Below are 17,952 nucleotides of genomic sequence, written 5' to 3' on the forward strand. Positions count from 1 at the left end.
GGAGCCGGGTGAGGATTCCCTGAATGTTATCTTTTTTTCAGGATGGCCTGGAGAAAGATTTGTCAGTCAGTACTCTAAAGGGTCAGATTTCTGCACTGTCTATTCTTTTACAATCATCTAGCAGATTTTCCAAATGTTCAAGCTTTTTAACAGGCCCTGGTCAGAATCAGGCCTGTGTTTAAACCTGTTGCTCCTCCTTGGAGCCTTATCACATTTCTTAAAGTTTTGCAGCAGGCTCCATTTGAGCCGATGCATGTTGTTGATATAAAGTTAACTTGGAAGGTTTTGTTTCTCCTTGCTATTTCTTCCGCTCGCAGAGATTCTGAGCTTTCACTCTGCAGTGTGATTCCCTGTATCTTATTTTTCATGCAGATAAGGCGGTCCTTTGCACTAAATTGGGTTTTTTCTCTCAGGTAGTGTCGGATCGAAACATTAATCAGGAAATTGTTGTTCCTTATTTTTGTTATAATCCTAATTATCATAAGGAATGTTTTTTGCATAACTTGGAGTGGTGCATGCTCTAAGATTTTTCCTTCAAGCTACTAAAGATTTTTGGCATTTTTCTGCCCCTTTTGTTGTTTTCTCTGGAAAGCATAAGGGTCAGAAGGCCACTTCCACTTCTCTTTTCCTCTGGTTAAAAAGTATGATTTGTTTTTCTTATGAGACTGCTGGACAGCATCCTCCTGAGAGAATTTCAGCTCATTCCACTAGGGCTGTCTCCTCTTCTTGGGCTTTCACAAATGAAGCTTCTGTGGAACAGATTTGCATGGCGGCAACATGGTCCTCTCTGCATACTTTTTCCAAATTCTATTAATTTTATTCTTTTGCCTCAGCTGAGGCCTCCTTTGGGAGAAAGGTCCTTCAAGCAGTGGTGCCTTCTGTTTAGGTCCTCCTGCCTTGTTCTCCCTCCCTGTTTATTCCGTGTACTCTGGCTTGGGTATTGGTTCCCAACAGTAACTACTCAAGCTGTGGACTCACCATATCTTAGGAAAGAAAAAGAAAATTTATGCTTACCTGATAAATGCATTTCTTTCTGGATATGGTGAGTCCATGGCCCCACCCTTTATTTTAAGACAGTTGTTCTTTTGACTATAACCTCAGGCACCTCTACACCTTTTGTTACTCCTTTTCTCCATTTCCCTTCAGTCGAATGACTGGGGGTTGTGGGTAAGGGAGTGATACTTAGCAGTTTAACTGGCAGTTTTTTTGAGTAAACCTCAGGCACCTTTTTACCCTTGTGTTTCTTCTTTTTCAATTTTCCTTCCACTGAATGACTGAGGATTATGGGTAAGGGAAGTTACACTTAACAGCTTTGCTGGGGTGCTCTTTGCCTCCTCCTGCTGGCCAGGAGTTGGATATCCCACTAGTAATTGGAATGATGTTGTGAACTCTCCATGTCATAGGAAAGAAAGAAATTCATCAGGGAAGCATAAATTTTGTTTTTAAACAACTTTCTAATTAACTTCTATTATCAAATTCTCTTAATTCTCTTGGTATCTTTTGTTGAAAGGCAAGGACCTAAGCTCAGTAGTGTGCACGTGCCTGGAGCATTATATGGCAGTAGTTCCGCAAGAATTATCCATTTGCAAGAGCACTAGATAACAGTACTATTTTCTGCCATGTAGTGCTCAAGACACCTACCTAGGTATCCCTTCAACATGGAATAACATGGGAATGAAGCTAATTTGATGCAAATTTGATTTTTTTTTTTTAAATGTAAGCTCTGTTTAAATCACAATAGAACATTTTTGGGATTCATATCCCTTTAACAGATGATTATAATAATGGAAAACCCAGACAAAAATACTTATAATGCATAACCCACACATAGTAGTCACCGGCACGATGTATTTACTGCGGATGACAAACACGTGTGGGGGAAGGGGTGCTTTCATAACTCATCATGGCCCCCTTGAAGTCTTTCTTAAAGTGAAATAAACCCCAAAAAATTATTTCATGATTCACATACAGTTTTAAACAACTTTCCAATTTACTTCTATTGTCTAATTGTCTTCATTTTCTGGAGTGCGCACGTGTCTTCAGCACTATATGGCAGAAGTTTTGCAACAATGTTAAAGATTAGCAAGAGCACTATATTTCAGCACTATTTACTGTCATATAGAGCTCCTTGACATGTGCACGCTACCTATCTAGATATCTCTTAAACAAGATACTATAAGAAAATTGCAAACTTTATTAAAATTATATTCTTTGTCTGAATCATGAAAGAAAAAAATTGGGTTTCATGTCCCTTAAATTCCTGGTGGTCTAGGGCTTCGGCATCGTCCAGGGTATCAGGTGTATCATGCATGTGTGTGGTGATGTCACCAAACCCCAGAAACCTGGAAGTGCCGGGAAGATGATGAGGGCTTAAGGGCACTGGATGGAGGGGTTGGTGCTCAAACCCTTAAACCCAATAAACCTCCATGACCCACTATGTGAAAGGTAATTTCATATTACTTCAAATTATGGGCGAGATTACATATGTGGCTTAGGTTTCAGCGCAACTGCTGAAACCCACGCCTAAGTTCACTTTGCACATTGGGTGAATCACATATACAGCGCCGGCAGATCATAAACTGTCGTAAGTCGGATAAACTGGCGATGTTCAGAAATGTGCGGAGTCGCCAGTGACTTACGGCAGTTTTTGATCTGCTGGCGCTTAAGAAAAAAACTTAAAAGTCTAAACTGACTCCCAAAAATAAACCCGATATGTCAAAACCCCTATATCCAACACCCCCCCACATTGCAACTAATAATAAAGTGTATTAACCTCTAAACCACCATCCCGCCACATCGCAATCTACCTAATACAGTTATTAACCACTAAACCGCCATCCCGCCACATCGCAATCTACCTAATACAGTTATTAACCACTAAACCGCCATCCCACCACATTGCAATCTACCTAATACAGTTATTAACCACTAAACCGCCATCCCACCACATTGCAATCTACCTAATACAGTTATTAACCACTAAACCGCCATCCCACCACATTGCAATCTACCTAATACAGTTATTAACCACTAAACCGCCATCCCACCACATTGCAATCTACCTAATACAGTTATTAACCACTAAACCGCCATCCCACCACATTGCAATCTACCTAATACAGTTATTAACCACTAATCCGCCAACCCCCCACATCGCAATATACCTAATAAACACCTAGATTACAAGTTTTGCATTCGTGTTTTAACGCTGAAAAAATGGACATTTCAGCGTTAAAACAGCACCGCAGCCATTACAAGTCTTGTCGGTATAGCTGTACCACAAGCCTTTTAGCCTGTAACGCAACGTCAGTCCCGCACTCATAAAAATGAAGTTTTTTCATGGGACTTCCATAGCGCAGCCATTACGAGTTTTGCAGTGAGGCTAAAAAGCTTGCGTTGCAGCCTATACTGACATGATCCGTTTCACAATCTGAGAGCAGTAGTTATGATTTTTACGCAACAAAACTGTTACATAAAACTCATAACTAAACTGTCACAAAGTGCACTAAACACCCATAAACTACATATTAACCCCTAAACCGAGGCCCTCCCGCATCACAAACACTATATTAAAGTTATTAACCCTAATCTGCTGTTCCCGACATCGCCGCCACTAATAAAATTTATTAACCCCTATTCTGCCGCTCCCCGACATCGCCACCACTATACTAAAGTTATTTACCCCTATTCCCCTGCACCCCAACATCGCCCACACTATAATAAATCTATTAACCCCTACTCTGCCACTCCCCGACACCGCCGCTACTATAATTAACCTATTAACCACTAAACCGCAAACCCCCCACAACGAAATATACTAAATTAAATTATTAACCCCTAAACCGAACGTCCCCCACATCACAATAAACTAATTTAAACTAGTTACCCCTAAACCTAACGCCCCCCTAACTTTATATTAAATTTACAATTTCCCTATCTTAAATTAAATTAAAACTTACTTGTCAAAAAAAAAAGTTTAAACTAACAATTAAACTAATATAACTATTAAACTAAAATTAAACTAACTACCAATTAAACGGCTAGATTACGAGTTGTGCGTTAAGGTAAAAAAGCAGCGTTAACAGGTCTTAAACCTGCTTTTTTGCGCCCGCTGCTATTACGAGTCTTGCAGGTATAGGGACACCGCACACTTGTTTGGCCTTACCGCAAACCGACTTATGTAAACCCTTTTTTCTATGGGACTTCCATAGCGCCGGTATTAGGAGTCTGTCCTGGGAGGCCAAAAAGTGAGCGGTACAGCCTCTACCGCCAAGATCCGTAACGCATTCTAAAGTCAGTAGTTATGAGTTTTACACTACAAAGCTGTAGCATAAAACTCATAACTAAAGTGCTAAAAAGTACACTAACACCCATAAACTACCTATTAACCCCAAAACCGAGGCCCTCCCGCAAAAAAATAAAATTATTAACCCCTAATCTGCTGCTCCTGACATCGCCGCCACTAGAATAAACATATTAACCCCTAAACTGCCGCACTCCCCCATCGCAAACATTAGTTAAATATTATTAACCCCTAATCTGCCGCCCCTAACATCGCTGCCACCTAAATTATACTTATTAACCCCTAATCTTCCGCTCCGGACATCGCCGCAACCTAAATTATATTTATTAACCCCTAATCTGCTGCCCCAAACATCGCCGCCACCTACCTACATGTATTAACCCCTAATCTGCTGTCCCCAACATCGCCACCACTATTCTAAATGTATCAACCTTTTAAACTTAAGTCTAACCCTAACCCTAACATCCCCTAATTTAAATATAAATTAAATAAATCTGTAATTTGTTTTTTATTTCTGTAATTTAGTGTTTGTTTTTGTGATTTAGCTAATTTAATTTATTTAATTGTATTTAATGTAGGGAATTTATTTAATTATAGTGTAAGGTTAGGTGTTATTGTAACTTAGGTTAGGTTTTATTTTACAGGTAAATTTGTATTTATTTTAGCTAGGTAGTTATTAAATAATTAATAACTATTTAATAACTATTCTACCTAGTTAAAATAAATACAAACTTGCCTGTAAAATAAAAATAAACCCTAAGCTAGCTACAATGTAACTATTAGTTATATTGTAGCTATTTTAGGGTTTATTTTATAGGTAAGTATTTAGTTTTAAATAGGAATAATTTAGGTAATGATAGGAATTTTGTTTAGATTTATTTAAATTATATTTAAATTAGGGGGTGTTAGGGTTAGGGTTAGACTTAGATTTAGGGGTTAATACATTTAATATAGTGGCGGCGACATTGGGGGCGGCAGATTAGGTGTTAATAAGTGTAGGTAGGTTGCAGTGACATTGGGGCGGGAGATTAGGGGTTAATAAATATAATGTAGGTGTCGGCAATGTTGGGGGCAGCAGATTAGGGGTTAATAAGTATAATGTAGGTGGCGACGGTGTCTGGAGTGGCAGATTAGGGGTTAATAAGAATAATGTAGGTGTCTGCGATGTCGGTGCGGCAGATTAGGGGTTAATAAGTGTAAGATATGGGGTGTTTAGAATTGGGGTTCATGTTAGGGTGTTAGGTGTAAACATAAATTTTTGTTTTTCCCATAGGAATCAATGGGGCTGCGTTACAAAGCTTCACGCTGCTTTTTTGCAGGTGTTAGACTTTTTCTCAGCCGGCTCTCCCCATTGATGTCTATGGAGAAATCGTGCACGAGCACGTACAACCAGCTCAAAGCTGCGCTGGTATTGGAGTGCGGTATGGAACACAATTTTGCTCTACGCTCACTTCTAGGGCGCGATCCGATATACGACGTAGTTTGCGGCGCAAGCGAGGGAACCCAATATCCGGCGGCGTCAGTTGCTAAAGTGGCGTAAGTCTGACAAAGTAGCAATGTCCAGAAATCTGCGTAAGTACAGATTTTTGGAGTCGCCAGTGACTTGCGCCACGTTAGAAACTGCCGGCGCCTACAAAACTTGACTAAAGTATGAAATCACCCGCACTGTCTAACACGCCTCCTAAACATAGCCCGACACACCTAACCCTCTATCCGCTATCCCCCCTCACTAGCCTAACAATAAAAAAAGTTATTAACCCCTAAACCGCCGCTCCCGTACCCCGCTGCAACCTAATAAAGTTATTAACCCCTAAACCACCGCTCCTGTACCCCGCCGCCAGCTATATTAAATCTATAAACCCCTAAAGTGAGCCCCTACCCCGCCGCCATCTACCTTACCTACCTCCTAAAGTGAGCCCCTACCCCGCCGCCATCTATTTTAAAATGATTAACCCCTAATCTAATCCCCCTACCCCGCCGCCATCTATATTAAATTATTTAACCCCTAAAATACTAAACTATCCCTACCACTAAACCTAAGTCTAACCCTACAAATAGCCCTGAAAAGGGCTTTTTGCGTGGCATTACCCAAAAGTAAACAGCTCTTTTGCCAGCCCTTAAAAGGGCTTTTGGCGGGGCTTTGTCACAAAGTAAACAGCTCTTTTGCATCTAATCTAAATCCCCCTACACCGCCGCCAGCTATAATAAATGTATTAACCCCTAATCTAATCCCCCTACACCGCCGCCAGCTATATTATATACATTAACCCCTAATCTAATCCCCTACACCGCCGCCAGCTATATTAACTATATTAACCCTAATTATATTAGGGTTAATATAGTTAATATAATTATTATATTATATATATTAACTATATTAACCCTAATTATATTAGGGTTAATATAGTTAATATCGTTATTATATTATCTATATATTAAGTATAATAACCCTATCTAACTCTAACATCCCTAACTAAACTCTTATTAAAATAAATCTAATATTAATATTATTAATTAAAATATTCCTATTTAAATCTAAATACTTACCTATAAAATAAACCCTAAGATATCTACAATATAATTAATAATTACATTGTAGCTATGTTAGGGTTTATATTTATTTTACAGGTAAATTGTTAATTATTTTAACTAGGTATAATAGCTATTAAATAGTTATTAACTATTTAATAGCTACCTAGTTAAAATAATTACCCAATTACCTGTAAAATAAATCCTAACCTAAGTTACAAATACACCTACACTATCAATAAATTAAATAAACTACAAATATCTATCTAAAAATGCAATTAAATAAACTAAACTAAATTACAAAAAAAACAAACACTAAATTACAAAAAATAAAAAAAAGATTACAAGATTTTTAAGCTAATTACACCTATTCTAAGCCCCCTAATAAAATAATAAACCCCCAAAATAATAAAATGCCCTACCCTATTCTAAATTAAACAAGTTCAAAGCTCTTTTACCTTACCAGCCCTTAAAAGGGCCTTTTGCGGGGCATGCCCCAAAGAAAACTGCTCTTTTGCCTGAAAAAAAACACACAATACCACCCCCCCAACATTACAACCCACCACCCACATACCCCTAATCTAAACCCACCCAAACCCCCCTTAAATAAACCTAACACTACCCCCCTGAAGATCTCCCTACCTTGTCTTCACCACGCCGGGCCGAACTCCTCATCCGATCCGGGCGATGTCTATCCAAGCGGCAAAGAAGAATTCTTCATCCCGGCGATGTCTTTATCCAAGCGGCAAAGAAGAATTCTTCATCCCGGCGATGTCTTTCTCCAAGCGGCAGCATCTTCCATCAAGCGGCATCTTCAATCTTCTTTCTTCGCTCCGCCGACGCGGAGCATCCATCCCGGCCGACGACTGAACGACGAATGAGGTACCTTTAAATGACGTCATCCAAGATGGCGTCCGCCGAATTCCGATTGGCTGATAGGATTCTATCAGCCAATCGGAATTAAGGTAGAAAAATCTGATTGGCTGATTGAATCAGCCAATCAGATTCAAGTTCAATCCGATTGGCTGATTGGTTCAGCCAATCCGATTGAACTTGAATCTGATTGGCTGATTCAATCAGCCAATCAGATTTTTCTACCTTAATTCCGATTGGCTGATAGAATCCTATCAGCCAATCGGAATTCGGCGGACGCCATCTTGGATGACGTCATTTAAAGGTACCTCATTCGTCGTTCAGTCGTCGGCCGGAATGGATGCTCCGCGTCGGCGGAGTGAAGAAAGAAGATTGAAGATGCCGCTTGATGGAAGATTCTGCCGGATGGAAGAAGACGCTGTTGCCGTTTGGATAAAGACATCGCCGGGATGAAGAATTCTTCTTTGCCGCTTGGATAGACATCGCCCGGATCAGATGAGGAGTTCGGCCCGGCGTGGTGAAGACAAGGTAGGGAGATCTTCAGGGGGGTAGTGTTAGGTTTATTTAAGGGGGGTTTGGGTGGGTTTAGATTAGGGGTATGTGGGTGGTGGGTTGTAATGTTGGGGGGTGGTATTGTGTTTTTTTTCAGGCAAAAGAGCAGTTTTCTTTGGGGCATGCCCCGCAAAAGGCCCTTTTAAGGGCTGGTAAGGTAAAAGAGCTTTGAACTTGTTTAATTTAGAATAGGGTATGGCATTTTTTTATTTTGGGGGTTTATTATTTTATTAGGGGCTTAGAATAGGTGTAATTAGCTTAAAAATCTTGTAATCTTTTTTTTATTTTTTGTAATTTAGTGTGGTTTTTTTTGTAATTTAGTTTAGTTTATTTAATTGTATTTTTAGATAGATATTTGTAGTTTATTTAATTTATTGATAGTGTAGGTGTATTTGTAACTTAGGTTAGGATTTATTTTACAGGTAATTGGGTAATTATTTTAACTAGGTAGATATTAAATAATAACTATTTAATAGCTATTATACCTAGTTAAAATAATTAACAATTTACCTGTAAAATAAATATAAACCCTAACATAGCTACAATGTAATTATTAATTATATTGTAGCTATCTTAGGGTTTATTTTATAGGTAAGTATTTAGATTTAAATAGGAATATTTTAGTTTATAATATGAATTAGATTAATTTAATAAGAATTTAGTTAGGGGTGTTAGGGTTAGATAGAGTTAATATAGTTAATATAAATACTATAGTAACTATATTAACTATATTAACCCTAATATAATTAGGGTTAATATAGTTAATATATATAATGTAATAACTATATTAACTATAATATACTTAGGGTTAATATAGATAATATAGCTGGCGGCGGGGTAGGTAGATTAAATTAGGGGTTAATAATTTTAATATAGATGGCGGCGGTGTAAGGGGCTTACATTAGGAGTTAATACTATTAATATAGGTGGCGGCGGTGTAGGGAGGGCAGGTTATAGGGCAAAAGAGCGGTTTACTTTGGGGCAAAGTCCCGCAAAAGGCCCTTTTAAGGGCTGGTAATAGAGTTTATTACTTTAGGGGGATTAGATTAGGGGTTAATAATATTAATATAGCTGGCGGCAGTATAGGGAGATTAGATTAGGGGTTAATAATTTTTATATAGGTGGCGGCGGTGTAAGGGGTCAGATTAGGGGATAGATAAGGTAGATGGCGGCGGTGTAAGGGGTTCACATTAGGGGATAGATCAGTTAGATGGTGGCGGTTTTAGGGGCTCACAGTAGGGGGTTAGTTTATGTAGATGGCTGCAGGGTCCTGGAGCAGCGGTTTAGGGGTTAATAACTTTATTAGGGATTGCAGCTGGGGATCGCGGTTGACAGGTAGATAGACATTGCGCATGCGTTAGGTGTTAGGTTTATTTAGCAGCTAGTTTAGGGAGTTACGGGGCTCCAATAGTCAGCGTAAGGCTTCTTACGGCTGCTTTTTGTGGCGAGGTGAAAATGGAGTAAGATTTCTCCATTTTTGCCACGTAAGTCCTTATGCTGTATATTGGATACAAAACTGCGCTGGTTTGGTATACCTGCCTATGGCCCAAAAAACTACGGGCGACGGCGAAATATAGTATACACGCGTAACTTCTAGATTACGCCGTATATAGGATACCAAACCAGCGCAAATATTGGCGTCGCCAGCTTTTGCGGGTGACGATTTTTATCGGATCGACCCCCTTGCCTTTTAATGCCGGGTTTGTAAAAACCCGTAATACCAGCGCTGCAGGTAAGTGAGCGGTGAGAAAAAACTGCACGGTAGCACCGCACAGCTCATAACGAAAGACTTGTAATCTAGCCAAAAGAAAACTAAAATACACATTAAAAAAATACTAACACTACTATAAAAATTACAAAATATCTAATTACAAAAAAATAAAAGACTAAATTATAAAAAATAACAAACACTAAATTACGAAAAATAACAAGCGAAATTATCAAAAATAAAAAAGAATTACACCTAATCTAATAGCCCTATAAAAATAAAAAAAAAACCTTGCCTACAATAAACTACCAATAGCCCTTAAAAGGGTCTTTTGTAAAAAAAAAACACAAAGACCCCCCAACAGTAAAACCCACCACCCAACCAACCCCCCAAAATAAAAAAACCTAACTCTAACAAAAACCTAAGCTACCCATTGCCCTGAAAAGGGCATTTGTATGGGCATTGCCCTTAAAAGGGCATTTAGCTCTTTTGCATTGCCCTGAAAAGGGCATTTGGCTCTTTTAAGAACAGCCCAAACCCTAAACTAAAAAACAACCACATTCGAATCAGTCAATAGAATGAGAGCTGCTTAAATCCTATTGGCTGATTTGAACAGCCAATAGGATTTTAGCAGCCCTAATTCCTATTGGCTGATTCAAAATTTTCAGCCAATAGGAATGCAATGGTACCCCCAGTATAAAAGGGGTACCTTGCATTTCAATCCTCAGTGTGCGGTGGGCGATCGAATGAAGAGGTCCTCCACTTCGGATCAATGGACCTCTGCCCTTGACCTCCGCCTGGACCTCTGCCTATGACCTTCGCCTGTACTTCTGCCTTGGACCTTCGCCTGGACCTCCGCTTTCGCGCATCGCTACTCCGCCTCCGCAGGGATGAAGAAGATGCCAGTCCCGCGATGGATGAAGATGGAGCTGTCTGGATGAAGATACCACCTGCATGAAGATGGAGCCGCCGGGATGAAAATCGTTGAAGCCGGACTTCAACAACTGTTTGTACCTAAAGAGGGGTTAGTGTTAGGTTTTTTTAAGTTTTTTTGGGGTGTTTTTTTTTTTTAGATTAAGGTGGGCACTCTTAAAAGAGCTGAATGCCCTTTTAAGGGCAGCAAAAGAGCTGTATGCCATTTTGAGGGCAATGCCCATACAAATGCCCTATTCAGGGCAATGGGTAGATTAGGTTTTTTAGATAGTTTTTTTTTTATTTTGTAAATTTGGGGGGATGGGGGTTTGTAATGTTAGTGGGTCTTTGTATTTTTTTCATAAAAAGAGCTGATATCTTTAGGGCAATGCCCTATAAAAGGCCCTTTTAAGGGCTATTGGTAGTTTATTAATTTAATTTTGATTATTTTGGATAATTCATTTGTTATTTTGTGTAATGTTTTTTTTTTTTCGTTTTGGGGTGGGTTTTTGTTTTTAGATTAGGGGTTGGGCATTTCATAAAAGAGCTGAATGCCCTTTTAAGGGCAGGAAAAAGAGTTAAATGCCCTTTTAAGGGCAATGCACATACAAATGCCCTTTTCAGGGCAATGGGTAGATTAGGTTTTACTTTATTTTTATTTTGTTTGTTTGGGGGGTGGGGGTTTGTATACTGTTAGGGGTGTTTATTTTTCTTTTGTAGGAAAAGAGCTGTTATCTTTAGGGCAATGCCCTATAAAAGGCCATTTTAAGGGCCCACAAAAGGCCCTTTTAAGGGCTCTTAGTAGTTTATTATAGATTAGGGTTTTTTATATTGGGGTGGGTTTTTTATTTTTTTTAAAAGGTATTAGAATAGGAATAATTTTTATTATTTTAGATAATTTCGTTTGTTATTTTTTGTAATTTTAGTGTTTTTTTTTGTAATGGTAGTTTTTTGTTGTTGTTGTAATGTTAGGTTTTAGTGTAAGGCAGGTTAGGTTTTATTTCACAGGAAAGTTTGTATTTATTTTAACTAGGTAGTTAGTAAATAGTTAATAACTATTTACTAACTAGTCTACATAGTTAAAATAAATACAAACTTTTAAATAGGTATTATTTAGTTAATAATTGTAACTTTAATTTAACTCTATTTTAATTATGTTAAAGTTAGGGGGTGTTAGGTTTAGGTTTAGGTTTAGGGTTAGCATTAGGGTTACGGTTAGGGTTAGTTTTAGGGGTTAATAGTTTAATTTAGGTTGTTGCGATGTGGGGGGCTGGCGGTTTAGGGGTTAATAGCTTTATTTAGAGGTAGTGATGTGGGAGGCCAGAGGTTTAGGGGTTAATAGCTTTATTTAGTGGTGGCGATGTCCAGGAGCGGCGGAATAGGGGTTAATATATTTATTATAGTGTGGGCGATGTTGGGGTGCGATGGAATAGGGGTTAATAAATTTAGTATAGTGGCGGTGATATCGGGAGCAGCAGATTAGGGGTTAATAGATTTATTTAGGTGGCTGCGATATCGGGAGAAGCAGATTAGAGGTTAATAACATTATGTAGGTGTCGGTGATGTTGGGGGCAGCAGATTAGAGGTGTTTAGACTTAGGGTTTATGTTAGGGTGTTAAGTTTAAACGTTACTTTTTTTTCCCCATAGACATCAATGGGGCTGCGTTAAGGAGCTTTTTCATTCCACGCTTCAGGTGTTTTTTTCTTTTCCGCTCTCCCCATTGATGTCTATGGGGAAAGCGTGCACGAGCACGTCAAAACAGCGCTTGTATTTTGTGCGGTATCGAGCTCAACGCAACCATATTGCACGCACAAGCCGGCTGTTTCAAAACTTGTAATGGCTGCGCTACGGAGGGTGAAATAACGTAACTTTTGTTGCGTTCGTTAAAAACCCTATAGTGCGCAAAACTCGTAATCTACCTGAATGTGATTAACCCCAAAGCCGCCATTCACCCACAACACAAATAACTTAATTAAAGTATTAACCCCTAAACCACCAACCCCCCACAGCACAATCTACCTAATAAAGTGATTAACCCCTAATCCGCCATTCACCCACAATGCAAATAACCTAATTAAAGTATTAACCCCTAAACCTCCAATCCCCCCACAACACAAATATTTTAATCTAATCACTAAGCTCCATAACCTAACACCCCCTAAATTAACCCCAATTACATAAAATAAAAAAAAGACTGCCTTACTAATAAATTAATTAAAAAGTACCAAAATAAAAAAATCCTAACTTAAAATTAAAATAAAAAAATCAAATATTACAAAAAATAAATTAAAAATTACATAAAAAATAAACAAAATTATCCCAAATAAAAAAATGTAAACCTAATCTAATACCCCTATAAAAATAAAAAAGCCACCCTAAAATAAAAACACCCCCTAATCTAAGAATAAACTACCGATAGCCCTTAAAAGGGCCTTTTATAGGGCATTGCCCTAAAGCGATCAGCTCTTTTACTGTTAAAAATTACGAATTACCCCCTAAAAGTAAAAAAATTTGGAAAAAATGTAAATAAAAATGTGAAAAAATGTGAAAAACTATGAAGAAATATACAGCTAGATTACAAGTTGTGCGTTCATGTTTTAATGCTGAAAAAATGGTAATTTCAGCGTTAAAACAGCACGGCAGCCATTACAAGTCTTGACGGTATAGCTGTACCGCAAGCCTTTTAGCCTGTAACACAACGTCAGTCCCGCATATGTAAAAATTACGTTTTTTCATGGGACTTCCATAGTGCAGCCATTACGAGTTTTGTGGTGAGGCCAAAAAGTTAGCGTTGCAGCCTATACCGACAAGATCCGTTCCTCAATCTAAAAGCAGTAGTTATGAGTTTTACACTAAAAAACTAACATAAAACTCATAACTAAAGTGTTACAAAGTACACTAAACACCCATAAACTACTATTAACCCCTAAACCGATGCCCTCCCGCATCGCAAATACTATATAAAACTTATTAACCCCTAATCTGCCGCTCCCGACATCGCCGACACGAAAAATAATTATTAACCCCTATTCCACCGCTCCCCGACATCATCACCACTATAATAAAGTTATTAACCCCTAAAATTGCCGCCCTCCCGCATCACAAACACAATTTACATTTTATTAATCCCTAATCTGCCATCCGCCCACATCGCCCCCACTGTACTAAAGTTATTAAGCCCTACACCACCGCCACTATAATAAACCTAATAACACCTAAACTGCAAGCGGCCCACAACAAAATATACTAAAGTAATCTATTAACCCCTAAACTGAAAGCCCCCCACATCGCAATAAAATAAATTAAACTTGTAACCCCTAAACCTAACGTTCCCCTAACTTTATATTAAAATTACAATTTCCCTAGCTTAAATTAAAATTTACCTGTCAAATTTAAAGAACTAAGTTTAATCTAACAATTAAACTAATATAATTATTAAACTAAAATTAAACTAACTACCAATTAAATAAAACTAAACCACACATTAAAAAAATCCTAACACTCCTAACAAACTATCTAATTACAAAAAATAAAGACTAAATTAAAAAAATAATAAACACTAAATTACGAAAAATAACAAACAAAATTATCCAAAAAAACCCAATTACACCTAATCTAATAGCCCTATAAAAATAAAAAAGCTCACCCAAAATAAAAAACCTCGCCTATAATAGACTACCAATAGCCCTCAAAAGGGCCTTTTGTGGGGCATTGCCCCAAATATATCAGCTCTTTTCCCTGAAAAAAAAATACAAAGACCCCCCAAAAGTAAAACCCACCACCCAACCAACCCCCAAAATAAAAAACCTAATTCTAAAAAAACCTAATCTACCCATTGCCCTGAAAAGGGCATTTGTGTGGGCATTTAGCTCTTTTGCTGTCAGAACCCTAATCTAAAAAAAAAAACCCACCCAAAAAACCCTTAAAAAAAAACCTAACACTAACCCCGACGATCCACTTATAGTTTTGACGTCCCGCTTGAACGATCTTCATCCAGGTGGCGAGAAGTCTTCATCCAGGCGGACTCTTCTATCTTCATCCAGGTGACGAAGTCTTCATCTAGGCGGCGAGAAGTCTTCAACCAGGCGGCCTCTTCTATCTTCATCCAGGTGGCACCTTCTATCTTGATCCCGGCAGCACAGGTACATCCTGAAGACATCTGGCGCGGAGCATCCTCTTTATACGGTCGCCGCCGTACACTGAATCTGAATCTCCGTTTCAAAATGGCATCCCTTGCATTCCTATTGGTTGAAAAATTTGAATCAGCTAATAGGAATTAGAGCTTCTAAAATCCTATTGGCTGTTCAAATTTTTTTGTAATGGTAGTTTTTTTTGTTGTTGTAATTTTAGTGTTTTTTTATTTTATGTAATAGTAGGTTTTTTATTTTTGTAATGTAAGTTTTAGTGTAAGGCAGCTTAGGTTTTATTTCACAGGTAAGTTTGTATTTATTTTAACTAGGTAGTTAGTAAATAGTTAATAACTATTTACTAACTAGTCTACCTAGTTAAATTAAATACAAACTTACCTGTGAAATAAAAATAAAACCTAAGCTAGCTACAGTATAACTATTAGTTATATTGTAGCTAGCTTAGGTTTTATTTCACAGGTAAGTATGTATTTAGTTTTAAACAGGTATTATTTAGTTAATAATTGTAAGTTTAGTTTAGCTTTATTTTAATTATGTTAAAGTTAGGGGGTTTTTATGGTTAGGTTTAGGGTTTACGGTTAGGGTTTTACGGTACTTATATATTCAGCGCAAGGCTTGCTGCACCTGCCTATGTGCGGCGAGGTGAAAACCGAGTAAAATGTCTCCATATGTAATACCGACTTGCGACGGCGGTTCTATGTTAGTTTATAGGAGTAAAATTAACTTTGTTTATTAAAATTTTAATTAAAATAATGAATTTTTTCACACTTTTTGCTTCAGGTTTCTTACACGACATGATATATACACAAAATAATGTTATAGTTTGAATTTGCTGGGTCTCCTGAAAAAAATATAATATATGTGGGTTTCTCAAAGAAAGATGACCTAGAGAAGGGCCTAAATGTGAGCAGCATGTAAAAACCGCAAAACAGCTCAGCAAAGGGGTGGAAATGGTTCAGCAGTTAAAGGGTTAACAGGTATTTAATCATAGAAAGCAACGCTTGCTGGCAGCCAGTAATTAATGTGTATGCTTTCAGTTTCAATTAAGTAAATTATGACATTGTTTTATTGTTTTTCTTGCATTTTCTTTCATTGCAGCTTCAGAAGGTTGAATGGATGAATCAGGCAGCTACATGTCAGTAAGCCTGATTTCTGCTTAAGGAAACATTTAAAGAAAGTGTAATAGAAAATATATATTGAGTAAAAATATAATTGTTTGTGTAAAATGTAAATGTAATATCAAAAAAACAGTCCCAGCTCCAGGCACCTGGTGATGAAGTCATCCGCTGATAGTACGTTCTCACAGGCAAGGTGCTAGATGCAAAGGCAGTGAATTAAACTGCAGCATCACTGTGTAAACTACAGTGGATGATTTAAAACAAAAAGTTTTATTGAAACATAATAAATATATGAACAGGCATGGAACAGACATATTTTCAATGAAAAGTTTCAAAACCTTTTTGTTTTTATTCATCCCCTTATGTGCAGCCGATATCGTCTTTTTACATTGGTATCAATAGTGGCTAGCCTTCAATCAAAATCTTGCTGCCAAAAAGTGATATGGTATATGGCAAAGTGTTTGACTAGAAAGGGCTCCAATGTATATATTAGATGTGTGCATTTGGCCGTTTCGTTCGCTGCCGAATGCGAAAGTAGGAGGTTATTTTTGGTATTTAGCTCTTTTCGGAGCTGAATATCCTCTTGTACAAGTAAAACATACTTAGATCCCTAGTCAACCACCCACAACGTCTCCTATGAGCTCTTGGCTCAGTTACAATGGTACATTTAGATGCAGGCAGTGCTAGATGTAAGTCTTGTGACTTCTTAACCACAGGTAGTGATTTTTATTTGTGTGTCACTGGGCAACATTTTGCTGTTAAGGGATGCATTAATTGTTCAACATCCTATGTGGTCTATCTAATTGAATGTATCCAACATCAGATGCAATATGTGGGTATGACCACTAGGAATGTTAGATCAAGAATATGGGAACACCTGGGGTACATTATGAATGAGAAGCGCTGCTCTGCCCTATCTATACACTTTTTGGACCAGCACAATAAATGTGTAGATAACTTTAAATGGAGGGCCATTGAAGTTGTGAGATGCCCTAAGAGAGGTGGGGACAGAGATAAGTTGTTGTCTAGACAAGAAGTATTCTAGATTTTTTGAAAACCCAAGTACCAAGATGTTTCAACTCTGAATATGACGTTATTAACCACTGGAAATAGATTAAATATAGATGTACACTTATGTTATCATATAAAGGAAATACCTCTTTTACTGAGTATTTTTACTCATCTATCGACTTAATGGTTTTTCATTATTTCCAGAGTGAGACAAAATGCTATATCTTATATTTGTCCCTATTAGAGTATAATAGAAGAGGGACAGAAAGAATGAGCTATAAGGTGTCCTAAATATATGCTTTCATTAAGATATGTATTACTGTGTATAGAACATTCACTAATATGGGTTGATGATGATGATTAAGTATACAATCAAACAGTATATTTCTTCCTTTTTTAATTACCACACTTACTGTACTCCCTAACTCCATATTAGATAGATGTATCAGAAAAGGTTGTATGATTATCTAGGAATTTTTTAAACTTCGCTTACAATTATGTTTGCTATCCATGTATAACTTGTTGATTCACTGTTTTCTACTACTCTATACTGTATTTAGACACAATGATAATGCTATTGAACACGTAGGTTTAAATGAATAGTAGGAGGTGTTTTACCTCTTTTATCAATTAACAAATGAAATAACTTAAGAGTGTTTTTAAACACAGCTGGCTAACACACTGTCAGGTCTATGACTACGGCACCAGCCGAAACACGTAAGACCAGTCAGCACTCTTTGTCTACTGTGCGCTCATTTTAATTTCTATTCCAATAAAGCTGCTTTTTTTTTGCTACG

Source organism: Bombina bombina, chromosome 1, assembly GCF_027579735.1.
Source record: "Bombina bombina isolate aBomBom1 chromosome 1, aBomBom1.pri, whole genome shotgun sequence".
Classification (NCBI taxonomy): Eukaryota; Metazoa; Chordata; class Amphibia; order Anura; family Bombinatoridae; genus Bombina; species Bombina bombina.